Source organism: Pongo abelii, chromosome 5, assembly GCF_028885655.2.
Source record: "Pongo abelii isolate AG06213 chromosome 5, NHGRI_mPonAbe1-v2.0_pri, whole genome shotgun sequence".
Lineage (NCBI taxonomy): Eukaryota > Metazoa > Chordata > Mammalia > Primates > Hominidae > Pongo > Pongo abelii.
The window spans coordinates 28,524,003-28,539,341 of NC_071990.2; the positions used below are offsets into that span (position 1 = coordinate 28,524,003).

Sequence of the window (15,339 nt, forward strand, 5' to 3'; positions counted from 1 at the left end):
TAGAGAGCACACTGTTCAGAGAGGTGGTTTAACAATTCCACTTCCAAATACAGTATTTCCCATCAGTCTTTAAAAGCTATTTACAAAGTGTTATTCAACTACTTCTACTTTTAAATACATCAAGCACTTCTAAATAGCTGAAAAGACTAGATATTTCATATAACTTTCCCACCATATACACAGCACTGTTAAATAAAATTGCATACATGTAACAATGGTTATAATCTGAGGTATCTTCTAAATATGATCATTTTGGTCTTGAACCATTCCCTCCTCACTTCCTTCTCTCTGCCTTCAATTCAGTGGACATGTACAGGCACATGTAATGCTTAGAGATGGTTGAACAAATTTGTATCGAAAAGTCATTTACAGAAGACAAGCTTTCCTATGAATTTCAACACAAAGTGTACAAAATGTGCTAATTTTACTGAGTACTTTGTCATACACTGGCAACCTCTAACATCTAAGGGACTAGATGTTGCAAAATTATGACTAATTTGTTTATTATAAACTTTATACATGGCAAAACAAAATCCACAAAACATACAGAAAAATGGTGTCTAAAAATTCCAAGTATAAGCACACTAGCATATTACCTTTTGCAATATCTTCCCTCCCACTTCCACTAAACCATTAAACAAGTATAGACACTACTATACTTCTCACAGGGGTGGTTTAACAATTCCACTTTCTTTTCCTTTCTTTTTTTTTTTTAGATGGAGTTTCACTCTTGGTGGCCAGGATGGAGCGCAATGGCGTGATCTTGGCTCATTGCAACCTCTGCCTCTCAGGTTCAAGCGATTCTCCTGCTTCAGCCTCCCAAGAAGCTGGGAATACAGGCATGTACCACCACGCCCAGCTGATTTTGTATTTTTAGTAGAGACAGAGTTTCACCATGATGACCATGGCTGGTTTCGAACTCCTGACCTCAGGTGATCCACCCGCCTCGGCCTCCTAAAGTGCTGGGATTACAGGAGTGAGCCACCGCGCCCGGCAACAATTCCACTTTCAAAAGACACTGTTTCTTATGAATTTTAGCAAAAAGATATTTTTCAGTGATTATTTTACTCTTACTTTTACATTAGAGGTTAAATGTTACCTGCACATTTAACATATGCCAGGCACTTCTAAACATCTAGATAGGCTAGATGTTTCAGGTAAGGAGTATATTTGTCCGCTATATACAAAGCAGTTTTCTTTTTTTTTTTTTTTTTTTGGAAGCAGGGTCTTGCTCCATCACCTAGGCTGGAGTGCAGTGGTGTGATCTTGGCTCACTGCAACCTCCACCTCCCTGGTTCAAGTGATTCTCCTGTCTCAGCCTCCCAAGTAGCTGGGATTACAGACGTGCATCACCACACCCAGCTAATTTTTGTATTTTTAGTAGAGATGGGGTTCCACCATGTTGGCCAGGCTGGTCTTGAACTCCTGGCCTCAAGCAATCCACCCACCTCAGCCTCCCAAAGTGCTGGCATTACAGGTGTGAGCCACCGTGCTGGTCCTGCAAAGCAGTCTTGAATAAACTGTACACATGTAACAATAGTTAAAATCTGAAAGTCTTCCAAATAAAAATATTCCAGCCTACAACCCTTCCCATCTCAGTCAACCCAGTGGCCAACAATGCTCAGATTTTCAGAAGACAATCTTCCCAAGGAATTTTAAAATAATATGTTCAAAATATATTAGTTTACTAACTACTTTTATCATATACTGGAAACCTCTTTAATGTCTAGAAAGTCTAGATGTAAATTAGGACTTGTTTTCCTCTATAAACAGTATATACACAGATAAGGAAAACAAAGTGCACAGACATGAGAGACAATAGTTAATCTTGCCTCACCGTAAGCACACTGGTGGCATAGAGCTCTCTGCACAGCCTCCTTCTTCTCCTCCGCTGAGCCAGTGCATAAACACAATGTTTGTTACTGAACTGGTGGTTGGCCATTCCCCTCTCAAAACATTTCATATGAATTTTAACCAAAAGATATTTACAAAATGTAATATTTTACTCTCTAAATTTAACACATATTAGACACTTCAGACCATCTAGAAAGACTAGACATTTCCGGGAGCAGTGGCTCAGGCCTGTAATCCCAGTACTTTGGGAGGCCGAGGTGGGAGGATCATTTGAGGTCAGGAGTTCAAAACCAGCCTTGGCAACATGGTGAAACCCGTTTCTACTAAAAATACAAAAATTAGTCGGGCATGGTGGTGCGCGCCTGTAATCCCAGCTACTTGGGAGACTGAGGCAGGAGAATCATTTGTACATGGGAGATGAGCCATGATCGCGCCACTGCACTCCAGCCTAGGCAACAGAGAGAGACTCCATCTCAAAAAAAAAAGACTAGACATTTCAAAAAGTACTTGGAGTTGTCAGCTACATATACAGTAGTGAGGAATAAAATGCACACCCAAGACAATGATTATAATATGTCAACGTCTTCTAAATATGACCAGTCTGGCATAGGACCTTCTTCTCTTCCTTCTCAGATCTTCTCCATGTCCTAGTCTAACCCACTGAACAAACGTGTATGTGTCTGCTCCTGGTGTTGCTTCCAGAGGTGATGCAACATCTCCATTTCAAAAGGTCATCTCCAGAAGATGTTTATTTTCTACGATTTTTTTAAACAAATGGGAATTTACAAGATGTGTGATATTCTTAGTCTATCATACGTCGGCAGCTTCTTTACATCTGGAAGGGCTAGATGTGGCAAATGTTTTCTTGTAAAAGTTTTGGGGGCAGCTGAGAGCAGCTTTCTCACATTATACACTCAGGCCTTCTATAAACGCCGGTACATCTTCCCAAAGCGTAGTGGGCATCTCCAAAGCGCCAAATGTGGCTTGTTACTCCATTTCTCTCTTCCCACATCAAGGTCTGGTAGAAGGAAGGCCAACCGCCCCATGGCCGTTACCATTCCACTCGTCCTCATCCGGGACTCCGCTGAGCTTCTGGCCATTAAAGCCGTTGTCCATTGTTATCAGGACCAGGTAGTCTCGCCCAATTGGCACAGAGCGGTCGCCCGAGGACCGGATCCCGGGCCCTGCGCCCCAGTGGCCTCTGCGCGGTTCTTCCCGACCCGCAAATACGCCGCCACCCAAAGGCTCTGTGTCCCGGCGGCCACCCGGTCACCGAGGTGTGAGGAGAGGTTCCCCGCTGCTTCAAGTCGGGGCCCGACGGGTTGGAGCCGAGGCCGCAGCCTCTGCTGGAGCTCCAGAGCCCGAGTCTTTCTTAAGAGGCAAAGCTTTCTTAAGAGGCAAAGAGCGGGAACTGACGTCAGGGGTAGGGCGTGCAGGGCGGCATACTTAGTTGCTCTGGTTATCTTGAGTTAATGAGCCACCCTGTGGTCTGGCCGGAGGCAAGAGACTGTAAATCAATTGATTGTTCAACATTCCTTCCCAAAGTGGGACACTCCGCAACCTTGGTTGTCTCCTAAGGTCAGTTCCTGGAATTCTTTTAAATGCATAGTTCTAACATTATGGCGTCAGTGAGGCAGTGTGGGTAGGTTTTGTGATCAGTGGAGATGCATGAAGGAATGCCCTAGTGGGGGTAGTGTGAAGCCAAGCCCCCTTCCTACTCTGCCTCATTTTATTCTATTTTTATTTCAGGTAGATTTAAGATAATCATGGTCTTCCCTTCTCTTCCACAGCAGTTTGTAGAACGCTCCTCTCTTATTTATTTATTTTGTTTGTTTGTTTACTTATTTATTTATTTAAGATGGTGTCTCTGTCACCCAGGCTGGAGTGCAGTGGCATGATCTTGGCTCACTGCAACCTCCGCCTCCCAGGTTCAAGTGATTCTCCTGCTTCAGCCTCCTGAGTAGCTGGGATTACAGGCACACACCACCACACCCAGCTAATTTTTTATATTTTTAGTAGAGACGGGGTTTCACCATGTTGGCCAGGCTGGGCGTGGTGGCGGGCACCTGTAATCTCAGCTAGTTGGGAGGCTGAGGCAGGAGAATTGCTTGAACCCAGGAGGCGGAGGTTGCAGTGAGCCAAGATCACACCATTGCACTCCAGCCTGGGTGACAGAGTGAGACTCTGTCTAAAAAAAATAAAGTAAGAAATAATAGGACAATAACTGAAAATAAAAAAATTTCTTTACTGGAACCAAAAGGGAGAAAACATTCATCATGTGATATTAGACAGGACATAAGGAGATGTTGGGAGCTTTGCAAAAGAATCAATTAAATTCACCACACAAGGCTGGGCGCGGTGGCTCATGACTGTAATTCTAGCACTTTGGGAGGCCAAGGCGGGCAGATCACAAGGTCGGGAGGTCTGTGGTATGAGGCTACCACTTCTCCTGTTGTCCTTCTCAGTTTCTCCCCAACCTCCCCTTTTCCCTAGTTTATAAGACAGGAGAAAAGGGAGAAAGCAAAAAGTTGGAAAGAAACAGAAGTAACATAAATAGCTAGACGACCTTGGCACCACCACCTGGCCCTGGTGGCTAAAATAATGATAATATTAACCCCTGACCAAAACTACTGGTGTTATCTGTAAATTCCAGACATTGTATGAGAAAGCACTGTAAAACTTTTTGTTCTGTTAGCTGATGTATGTAGCCCAAAGTCACGTTTCTCACGCTTACTTAATCTATTATGACTTTTTCACGTAGACCCCTTAGAGTTGTAAGCCCTTAAAAGGGCTAGGAGTTTCTTTTTCGGGGAGCTCGGCTCTTAAGACACGAGTCTGCCGACGCTCCCGGCCGAATAAAAAACCTCTTCCTTCTTTAATCTGGTCTCTGAGGAGTTTTGTCTGCGACTCGTCCTGCTACAGATCGAGACCATCCTGGCTAACACGGTGAAACTCCATCTCTACTAGAAGTACAAAAAATTAGCCAGGAGTGGTGGCCTGTGCCTGTAGTCCTAGCTACTCAGGAGGCTGAGGCAGGAGAATCGCTAGAACCCAGGAGGCAGAGGTTGCAGTGAGCCAAGATCGTGCCACTGCACTCCAGCCTGGCGACAGAGCAAGGCTTCTCAATAAATAAATAAATGAACAAATAAATAAATAAATAAATTCACCACACAAAAAAAAGGTCCTTGCAAAGATCAAAAATCCACTCAGTATCCATCTAATCTACTAAGCCAGCCAGCACATGGAATGATACATCAATAAAAAACTAAATAAACATATATGTCTGTATTTAACTGCCTCAACTTCTGGTGTTTTAATCTATTTTCAAAATTGTTAAGGGGAGAAAGACAAAAGCCTTGTTTTGTTTACAGAATTCATGCAATGTCTCACTCTTTAAAGAGACAGGTGGGAAGAGGAAGTTCTGCGGATCAAATCTGGGTCCTCCAGTCTTTACCACTGAACCACATCCCCACTGTAGGTATTACTGACTATTCTGATTGTTGACCAAAATTGCCACAAAAATGGCGTCTTTATATAGTTTCTTGTAGAATAACTACCAGGAAGTGGGAACGAAGATGAAAAGTAAACACTAGCAGTGACATCGAAAGAGGAATGAAATAACCTATGAACAAACAGAATAGGTCTTGCTTCATTTTGCTCCTTTTGGGGAAGACAAATTGGAGATACTAAGGATGGAACTGGGAACCCTAGGCATGCAAATTGTAAGCTCTAGCACTTATTATATCCTTGCAACCATCTCTGTTCTCTCCCCAATCCTGAGTCCAAAAAATTTTCATAAACATCATTTGCATAGCTGTTTCTTCAAGGTTGTGTCAATAATTCACGTCTTATTTTTAAGAAGAAAAAGTTACCCTTAGGTCATTCAAATGACCTTAAATTCTGTTGAACCAGACCAGGTCTCATTCAACAAGCAACTGAAAAAATGGCTTACAATACAATATATGCTATATAAACAGATACTATAGATTGTATAGATGACAGCCCCCCCCCACCAAAAAAAGGTAGCATATTGGTGAAAAGACCAGGGTAACAACGGCAGAAAAGGTATCTTAAGGCAAATAGTTCAGACAGTTCCTGATATAAAGCTCAAAGCTAACTTTTTTTAAGTGTTTCAGTTGTATTTAATACTTAAGCAAAACATTTTTGACTATACATCTCTATAAGACACAGTACTAAAAAAGTCCAAAATTTTTATCATAAAGATGGTTATGAAACTGAATACCACAATGGTTGTAATGTGGTATTACAGTTTATGAAGACAGTTTTGGTTTTTTTTTTTCTGAAAGTTTTTTGGACGTTAACAGGCGCTCAACATCTTCTTCCATTTACTCCTTTCTGAACTGGCTCCGACTGCTTAGCACATATGCAGACGGTGTTAAGAAGGCCTTAAAACACCACAATTCCAACAGCCATATTTCCATGGCATACATGGGCTGGCGCGGAGGCTCAGAGTGGGCAAGGCAGGGGTCGGGCTGCAGGGCGAACAGGGCCACGCAGCGGTGGTGGCAGAGTTGAGGACAGAGCCCGGGTAGGCGAGGCATGGCGCGACAGGTGAGACAGAGCCAGGCAAGCCAATGGGAGGGACAGCGTGAGTGAGATGAGGCCAAGCGGCGCGAGCTCCAGAGCTGGTGAGGCAGCTGGTTTGCGCTGAAGCCCCAGCCACGAGGAGGCGCCTGCTCTGCCCTGGCCCCTGCCCAACCCTTCCGCCTCAAAACTAACTCTTAAGATGATCCTCGTGGCTGAGAGAAGATAGAATCATCTTCAACTGTGCTCCAAATAACTGTATTTCTGGCTACAAATCATGTACCTTCAGTCATAACAATGTAAACCCAATTTTGTTAATGAGTGGTAAGATTTAAAAGTGCCTTAAAGCAGTTAGCCGTTACAGGATTTTGATGGAGAAAGTTTGGGTTTTGACAGTTGGACAAAGTTTGGATTTTGACACGGCACTATGAAAGTGTGCCGTGTTAAATACATCTGACCTTTAAAACCACCGACCTGTTTTCAAGTATTTGAAGACGTCAGGAAGTTCTGCCTAAAGAAAGAAGAGTAACAAACCAGTGTACTAAAGTGGAGACGCCGGGAATCGAACCCGGGACCTCGTACATGCAAAGCACGCGCTCTACCACTGAGCTACATCCCCCTCCGCAGGACACCTTCTTTTCCCTTTGTTTACTCATATAGCCCTTAACAATGTAAAGTAGCTCTACCCAATTCCGTCGGCTTTTTCAATTTATATTCATAGAAAATCAAGTCGGTTCAACAAATTGTTATTAATGCCATACATAACTTCCTTGTACTTTCCCTAAATTTCATTTACCACAAACAGCTTATAAGAGTAGATTTATGTTAAGTTTGTTTCCTTCTCTAGTAAGGTAGCTTCTGGGGGGCAGAGACTATTTTTCTTTCATCAGGCTTCCCACACCCTTAGTATAGAGGTGGAGTACAGCAGCCACTCACAGAGCAGTGAGAAATAAATTACAGGTGTCCTCGGTTCAGGATATATTTCACAGTACAGAGACTTGCAATGAAGTGTGAAGGTGGAGGAGGGAGGATTCAAAATTATATAAACAAATCATTCCAATAGCGTATGACAAGTGCTCTGGCAAAGATAAGCATATATAACTACGGCATTAAGCAGAAAGTATACCATATTCTTGATCAAAAACTGACGACTCCAGGAATTTTGAAAGACTTGACCAAATAAATAAAGGCCGAGAGTTACGCACGAGGACCAATATGGGTTGTGCTTCTCGGATTCAGGCCAAAGTTCTCTGCGCCGGTGGGTGGAGCTTCCTTGCCCGAAATGAACACCCAGTAGCGATCTGTCCCGCTAACGTTGGGGCTTTGCGGACCGCAGGTCTTAGGCAGGAGCTTGCGGGCCTAAAATGCATTAGCTGGTTTTTACTGAATTTACGCTTAGCAGAGACCTACAGAAAAATGAGATCCAGCTCGCCGCTGGAGGGAACAGCTCTGGCCTCCCAGTAACGCTGATATAGACGCGAGGCTGGAGTGATTTTTTTGATAATCCTGCTAGAGACAGAATGGGTAAGGATGGATAAGGGCAAACACCACCGTTAAGCGCTGACGTGCGAGCTCCAGCACTGCGTCTCCCCGGTCGGATGCTCACTGCGCTAGCGGGAGGGGACCATTAAGTATTTTCCGGAACCGTTTATCAGCTCGGCCTCGGACATATGTCCTTTTACCCTTCAGCAATAAAAACATGGCCCTTTCTCTCCGCTCTCCGGCGGTTAATTTTAACCCGCAGATCGCAGTTTCAGCGGACTAACATTCCTCGCAGACCAAGCCTCGTCTCTGCCTTCTTAGGATTCACCTTGGGGTGGTCCATTGACTTCTCCAGGGAGCTCCTAGCGTTTGCGGCCGCGTCACATCTCCAACCTGTGCCTCGCCCTGCCTCTCATCCCGGTTTTCTTTCTTGCCCGCCTGTGTGTGGCGGGCAGGGATACTATTCCCCGCCTTCCATCCCGCCCCTTCCTCCTTGTCGCGGACTCCTTGTCCTTGCCGCGGACTCCTTGTCCTTGCCGGTTCACCTCTCTGTGGAGGACCTCCTCTGTCTGTCGTTGGAACAAGCCTTGCTCGGTCGTCAGTGTGGGTGTTCCTGGGTCCCCTGAAGCACTCGAAATCTCCCGAAAAATACCAGAGAGTAGCGGTGGGTGCCCTGCCCCTTGCTGTACCCCTGTCTGCAGCCGTGTTGAGGAGGGGAAGGGAGAATAGAAAACCAATGTGAAAAGAAAAAGAAGGCAAAAGCTAAGATGAAAGCTTTCGAATCAAGTAAAAGAGGCCCCAAAATAAATAAATATAAATCTCGAGAAATAAGCAAAGAGAGCCGAACTGGAGGATAAAACCTTTGGCTCTTTGCTTATTTCTCTTGCTGCGCTTCCCTGCATCCCAGACTAACTCCCTTCCACCCACCACCTGCCGCTCCTCGCTGCCGCAAGTGGTTCCTTAACAGACCGCAACTGGTGGCGGAGAGGTCTGGGTGACCTGACTCGGGCGTCCATCCCCCGGCCTGGGCTGCGGGACACGCTGGTAACCAACAGGCCAATGCAGGTTCTAGGGATGTCAATCCCTGTCTATTGCTTAGCCCTGCGTGTTTAGTTAAAGCGGTGCATTTGTTAAAATTGATGACCTAAATTGACACATCAGTATTACTCAAAGTCCATAGTTTACAATAGGGTTTACGCTTGGTGTTGCACATTTTATGGGTTTGGATAAATATATAATGACATACATCCACCATTATAGTATAGAGTATTTTCGCTGAGCTAAAAATCCTTTGTGCTCCACCAATTAATCAGTCCCTCCCTCTCCCTCTAACCCTTGGCAACTTCTGATCTTTTACTATCTCCACAGCTTTGCCTTTTCCAGAATACCATATAGTTGGAATCATACAGTATATAACTTTTTAAGATTGGCTTCTTTCACCTAATAATATGGTACTTGTTTTCTCCATGTCTTTTCACGGCTTGATAACTCATTTCTTTTTTTTAGCACTGAACGATATTCCATGGTCTGGATGTGCCACAGTTTGTTTATTCTCCTACAGAAGGAAATCTTTGTTGTTTCCAAGTTTGGGCAATTATGAATGAAGCTGCTATAGACATATATGTGTAAGTTTTTATGTGTACATATGTTTTCAACTTCTCTGGATAGATACTAAGGAGTATAATTGCTGGCTTGTATGATAAATATATGTTTAGTTTTGTAAGAAACTGCTAAAGTCTTCCAAAGACATCATACCATTTTGTATTTCCATCAACAATGAATTAGAGTTTCTATTTTTTGACATCCTCAACAGTATTTGGTGTTGTAAGTGTTCTGGAGTTTGGTCATTCTAATAGGTGTGTGTGTTGTCTCTTGTTTTAATTTGCACTTATCTGATGGGATATGATGTGGAGCATCTTTTCACAGGCTTAGTTGCTACTTGTTCTGGTTTGTTTCTTTTCAGTCTTTCTTCTCTTTGCTTTTCGGTTTTGGAAATTTCTACTGATATATCCTTAAGTTCAAAGCTTCTTTCTTCAGCCATGTGAAGTCTACTAATAAGCCCATCAACAGTATTCTTCATTTCTGTTACAGCATTTTATTTTTATCTCTAGCATTTCTTTGTGGTTGTTTCTTAGAATTTCCATTCTTTGCTTACATTACCCATCTGTTCTTGCATGCTGTCTAATTTATCCATTAGAGCCCTTAGCATATTAATCATAGTTGTTTTGAATTTCCCATCTGGTAATCCCAAGATCCCTGCCCATGTCTGTTTCTGATGCTTGCTTTCCATCTTCAAGCTGTTTTTTTGCCTTTTAGTTTGCCTTATAACTTTTTTCTTGATAGCTCAACATGATGCACTGGGTTAGAGGAACTGCTGCAAATAGATCTTTAGTAATGTGAGGGCAAGATGCAGGGGGACAGGAAGATTTCTGCAGTCCTCCAATTAGGCCTGTCTTTTAGTAAGCCTACACCTCTGCACTGTGAATCATACAAGTGTTGCTTAGTTGTTTTTCTCTTCCCTTAGATGGACAGGATGGCTAGAGTGGGCTGGAGTTAAATATTTCCCTTCCATGACATGGAAGTTTTCCTCCCCCAAGAGCTGATAAAACCTCAGCAAGTTAGGCTCTGATTTACTAGTTTCTCCTGAGGGCAGAATTTATTAAGACAAACAGGTGCTATTCAAAATAGTCCCTTTTCCTTTCCCCATGTGGAAGCACAAGGGGATTTTTCTCTAATATTTACTGCAAGAATCTGGTCAAGTTCCTGTAAGTAAAACACACAAAAGGATGGGGGCCTTGCTGTGACTGGGTCCCCCTGGAGTTTTTAACTCTCAGACTTGTCCACACCTAGCCTCCAGCAGTTCATTGATTAGAATTCAGGTTTTCTTATCTATGCAATGGTTCCCACAGACATTTCTGCTCCAGTGTGCTGTGATTTTCAGTGTCTGTTTGTCTCTCCAATTTGGGGGGGCACCAGTTTCCTCTGTGACCTATCTTATGAATCTAAAAAGTTACTGATTTTTCACTTCCTTCAGCTTTTGAAAGTGACAACATCCAAGCTACTTACATGCAGAACCCCAAACTGGAAATCCAAACTGTTTTTACTGTTTTATTTTCCTCTCTTCTCCTTTCTTTTTTAATCCCAACGAATTGTACCTCTATTATATGTACTGTTGTTTCAAAGAAAAAAAAAAACATGGATGGGCACGGTGGCTCACACCTGTAGTCCTAGCACTTTGGGAGGCCGAGGCAGGTGGATTGCCTGAACTCAGGAGTTCCAGACTAGCCTGGCCAACATGGTGAAGCCTCGTCTCCTAAATATACAAAAATCAGCCTGGTGTGGTGGCACGTGCCTAAAATCCCAGCTACTGGGGAAGCTGAGGCAGAAGAATCACTTGAATCCGGAAGGTGGAGGTTGCAGTGAGCTGAGATCCTGCCACTGCACTCCAGCCTGGGTGACAGAACAGATCTCAAAAAAAAAACAAAACAAAAAACCCACAAAAAACAAAACAAAAAAACACGAAACAAAATGTATTTTGAAGTACAAAGGGTTAAAGGGCTATGGGGAAATATTGAGATTTGCATACATTCAGAAATGTGGCTAAAAGGAGAAATCTGACAGCCCCTGAAAATTTCAGCATAACACTGTGTCCGGAATTGGCGGGTTCTTGATCCCACTGACTTTAACAATGAAGCCGCGGACCCTCCCAGTGAGTGTTACAGTTCTTAAAAGTGGCATGTCTGGAGTTTGTTCCTTCATATATGTTTGGATGTGTGCGGAGTTTCTTTCTTCTGGTGGGTTCATAATCTCGCTGACTACGGAATGAAGCTGTAGACCTTCGCGGTGAGTGTAACAGCTCTCAAGGAGGCGCGTCTGGAGTTGTTCCTTCCAGTGGGCTTATGGTCTCGCTGGCTTCAGAACTGAAGCTGCAGACCCTGGCGGTGAGTGTTAACAGCTCCTAAGGCAGCGCGTCATGGAGTTGTTTGTTCCTCCCAGTGGGCTCGTGGTCTCGCTGGCTTCAGGAGTGAAGCTGCAGACCTTCATGGTGAGTGTTACACCTCATAAAGACAATATGGACCCAAAGAGTGAGTGCTAGGAAGATTTATTGCAAACAGCGAAAGAATAAAGCTTCCACGGTGTGGAAAAGAACCCAAGCTGGTTGCCAGTGCTGGATCGGGCAGCCTGCTTTTATTCTCTTATCTGGCCCCACCCACATCCTGCTGATTGGTAGAGCCGAGTGGTCTGTTTTGACTGAGCCTGAGCTAGACACAAAGGTTCTCCACTTCCCCACCAGATTAGCTAGATAGAGTGTACACACAAAGGTTTTCCAAGGCCCCACCAGAGTAGCTAGATACAGAGTGTCGATTGGTGCATTCACAAACCCTGAGCTAGATACAGGGTGCTGATTGGTGTGTTTACAAACCTTGAGCTAGATACAGAGCGCTGAATGGTGTATTTACAATCCCTGAGTTAGACATGAAGGTTCTCCAAGACCCCACCAGAGTAGCTAGATACAGTGTCCACTGGTGCATTCACAAACCCTGAGCTAGACACAGGGTGCTGATTGGTATGTTTACAAACCTTGAGCTAGATACAGAGTGCCGATTGGTGTATTTACAATCCCTGAGCTAGACATAAAGGTTCTCCACGTCCCCACCAGACTGAGGAGCCCAGCTGGCTTCACCTAGTGGATCCCGCACCTGGGCTGCGGTGGAGCTGCCTGCCAGTCTCTCGCCGTGCGCCCGCACTCCTCAGCCCTTGGGTGGTCAGTGGGACTGGGCGGCGTGGAGCAGGGGGCGGCGCTCGTTCGGGAGGCTCGGGCCGCACAGGAGCCCACGGGGGTGGGGGGAAGCTCAGGCATGGCGGGCTGCAGGTCCCGAGCCCTGCCCCGCGGGAAGGCAGCTAAGGCCCGGCGAGAAATTGAGCACAGCAGCTGCTGGCCCAGGTGCTAAGCCCCTCACCGCCCGGGGCCGGTGGGGCCCGCCGGCCGCTTCGAGCGCGGGGTCCGCCGAGCCCACGCCCACCCGGAACTCACGCTGGCCGGCAAGCACCGCGCGCAGCCCCGGTTCCCGCCCGCGCCTCTCCCTCCACACCTCCCCGCAAGCTGAGGGAGCCAGCTCCGGCCTTGGCCAGCCCAGAAAGGGGCTCCCACAGTGCAGTGGCGGGCTGAAGGGCTCCTCAAGTGCCGCCAAAGTGGGAGCCCAGGCAGAGGAGGCGCCGAGAGCGAGCAAGGGCTGTGTGGACTGCCAGCACGCTGTCAACACAAATTGACTTGTTTTCAAATAGATTTGGTGATTTTTTTTTAATGCAGGTTTTAATTTCAGGCTTCTATTATCACATACCTTTTTTTAAGATTTACAGTTCTAGGCTGGGTGCGGTGGCTCACGCCTGTAATCCCAGCACTTTGGGAGGCCAAGGCAGGGGATCACTTGAGGTCAGGAGTTCGAGACAAGCCTGGCCAACGTGGTGAAACCCCTTCTCTACTAAAAATACAAAAATTAGCCAGGCGCGGTGGTGGGCGCCCCTAATCCCGGCTACTTGGGAGGCTGAGACAGGAGAATTTCTTGAACTGGGGAGGTGGAGGTTTCAGTGAGCCGAGATCGTGCCACTGCACTCCAGCCTAGGTGACACAGCAAGACTCCGTCTCAAAAAAAAAAAAAAAAAAAAAAAAAAATTTATAGTTCTAGTTATAGCAAGCTTTCTGTAACACTGATTCGGTTAGGCAAAGATAGTGTCAGTCACTTTGCAAATGTGTTAATCTTCAAAAATAGGCTGTAAAAGTACAAAACAAAACAAAATATGGATTATGTACATGTGGCTCAGCTGTGAACAGAAAAAAAGGTCAATAGTGTACAGTTTCCTGATACAAAGCACTTCATTGCAGTGCCAGCAGGCTGATCTCAAATGAGGTCTCCCTTGTAACACAAGAGCGAAGATTAATTAGTCTGTTCTCATACTGGAACAAAGACCTACCTGAGACTGGGTAATTTATGAAGAAAAGAGGGTTTTTGTTGTTTTTTTTTCTTGAGACGTAGTCTCTCTCTGTTGCCCAGGCTGGAGTGCAGTGGCGCGATCTCGGAGTGCAGTGGCGCGATCTCGGCTCACTGCAAGCTCCTCCTCCCGGGTTCACGCTGTTCTCCTGCCTCAGCCTCCCGAGTAGCTGGGACTACAGGGGCCTGCCACCACGCCCGGCTAAATTTTTTTGTATTTTTAGTAGAGGCGGGGTTTCACCGTGTTAGCCAGGATGGTCTTGATCTCCTGACCTCGTGATCCACCCGCCTCGGCCTCCCAAAGTGTTGGGATTACAGGCGTGAGCCACCACGCCCGGCCAAAAAGAGGTTTAAATTGATTCACAGTTCCACATGCTTAACAGGAAGCATGACTGGGAAGCCTCAGGAAACTTACAATCATAGCAGCAGGTGAAGGGGAAGCAAGCACATCTTACCGGACGGACCAGGTCAGAGGGGTGGGGGAGGGGCCACACACATTTAAAAGATCAGATCCCCAGATCTGATATCACTATCAGGAGAACAGGAAGGTGGAAACTGCACCCGTGATCCAATCACCTCCCACCAAGGACCCTGCTCCAATCAGACGTGAGATTTGGGCTGGGACACAGATCCAAACCATATCACACGACTTCCATCAAGGACACCTTGCATTGCATAATTAAAATAAAAATAGGATTCTTTTACGATGTTATCCTTGCTCTGTGGAGAAGAGCAGAGCCAAACTTTATTTTTTAAACAGTTTCTTAGTAAAATATTTTGTGGTTGCTAAACTCATGTACTACTGCATAAACTCAGCCATGGACAGCACATTAAAGAAACAAAAGTTTAAACTCTCTAGGAAGCCAGCTGGTGGACATCCTCTCTAAAGCCCAAATTGCATGTGCACTGATTCAAACGTTGCTGCTTCAAAACAACCAAAATTGGGAAAATAACTGAGGTCCAGAAACAAATTCTCTCTCTCCTGACTCCTCTTCTTCTCTTAATATGGTGGATAGATTCTTTAATGTTCAAAGGCTTTCAAATATAAACAGAAATATCTGCTACTGTTTGTCTAATACACAAGTAATTTTTAAAAAGTCACATACTATTTTCACAATATATTAAAAATCACTTTTATTTCCCTCACACGTTTAAATATTTTAATACACCCTCATAAAAATTCAGGTCTAATATGTCAAATTATTTTATTTTCAAATGCTAGAAACACCTTAGTACTGTGTTATTGTTAGAAAATGAAACAGCAGGCTGGGCGCGGTGGTTCACGCCTGTAATCCCAGCACTTTGGGAGGCCGAGGTGGGTGGATCACCTGAGGTCAGAGGTTCAAGACCAGCCTGGTCCACATGGTGAAACCCCATCTCTACTAAAGACACAAAAATTAGCCGGGCGTGGTGGCAGTCGCCTGTAATCCCAGCTACTCGGGAGGCTGAGGCAGGAGAATTGCTTGAA

The 15,339-nt window shown here is 45.1% G+C and overlaps 1 non-coding gene across 1 annotated transcript; it reads right to left on the reverse strand.

Moving 5' to 3' along the window:
* Window positions 1-6,946: 6,946 nt before the first annotated feature.
* Window positions 6,947-7,018, reverse strand: TRNAA-UGC (transfer RNA alanine (anticodon UGC)). Its single transcript has one exon. It is a non-coding gene; the product is annotated as a tRNA-Ala (tRNA).
* Between the last annotated feature and the right edge of the window lie 8,321 nt (window positions 7,019-15,339).